Here is a 1,617-nt window from a genome sequence, read left to right on the forward strand (position 1 = left end):
CTCGTCTTTAAATTCTCAATCAAAGCCCGAGAGAATTTAGATATCTTATTTGGCCTTTATCTTATTCTTATTACATAATCACTATCACTAGTTATCCATTTTCTGCAATTTATTTGTTTAGTCTTATGCTTGTCGCTGTCTTTGTTACATGTGAAATAACTCTTGTAATTGTCCATTTAAAAAGCAAGGAATGAGGTGATTTTTAACCATACCATTTTGCAAGATTGGTATTTAAGAAATTTCATTCAGCCATCCATGATTCAATTTTTTACTTTCTTAGAAAACCTGCCTTTTTTCTATTTTCCAAAAAGTCTCTTGCATCTTACGCCTCAATGGAGTTATCAAAAAGTTATTGTTCTTTCTTGTAATTATATTATTTGCACGATCAATCAATAATTAATTTAGAGAAAATAGTATTTTATTAAATGATAGACTTTTTGTTTTATTAAATAAATGACAAATGTTATTAAAAAGAAATATCGATAATTGAGAGAATAAAAAGAGTTTGTATAAGACTAAAGATTGATGGTGCTATAAGGGAAGCCATAAATTTCTCATACTTTCAATCAAACATCACTTTGAGTTAAATAAAAAACTTTTATATTATTAAGCAAGAGTGTACACTTGGCATTTTGCGTAATAAGAAATGATTGTATATTAGTAATTCATTCCTTAATAACTTAGATCAATTGTTTTTAATCAAGCAATAAGCAACTTTATTTTTTTAATAAATGTCTTATGCTTATGTTGGAAAATAATCCTCGCAATTTTCTTCTCTTATATTTTCTAAAATTTCAAATTTCAACCCTTAAATGTTATTATAATGCAAAAAAAAAAAATCTATGATATATTTTTTCACAAGTTTTTTTTAAAGAAATACAACTATTTGATTTCAAATAATTCCAGGAATACAGATTGAAATACAATCAAAGACGTGATAATTAGTATATAATATATTTCCACTCTACATGGAAGATTAATCTTTATAATTATGTATGGAGATACACTAATTTACTTTTAAAATAGGAACTATTTAATTATTACTATATTAAATTCTGATTGCATCTTTTCTTTTCTTTTTTGACGGAAAGCATCTTCTTTTTTTTTGGACTAAAACTGAATGCATCTTTGCAATTGGAAAGTACTAATCTTTTCTTTATTCTAGAACTAGTATACCTTTTTCTTTTTTGTACAAAGAACTATTATACCTTTCAAAAACTATGAAGCTTGGTAATTCTAAAATCAATAAGTACCGGTACTAGATATTTACCCGTTATTGGTTTTCGGACTATATTTATGGATAATTTGGATTTTATATTATTTTATTGTAAGTAAAATTGATAAGTTAATAATTTGTTGACGTAAGTCAACACAATTTGTCACTTTTAAATTTTTACTGTAATTTTATATTTCAAATTAAATAATTTAATTCTTTTAGTTAAATTATATAAAATATTAAGTTTTTTTTAATATACTTATATTTTAATTTTCTTTATAAAATATTTTATTTCTATCTGTACTAGTGCCAAGTACTGTACCAATGTATCATAGTTCAACAATAGAATATTGAAAATTCTGTTATTGATTTAGTGTTTTTTTATAATAAAATTTTGGCAC

Source organism: Cicer arietinum, chromosome 7 (genome assembly GCF_000331145.2).
Source record: "Cicer arietinum cultivar CDC Frontier isolate Library 1 chromosome 7, Cicar.CDCFrontier_v2.0, whole genome shotgun sequence".
NCBI lineage: Eukaryota > Viridiplantae > Streptophyta > Magnoliopsida > Fabales > Fabaceae > Cicer > Cicer arietinum.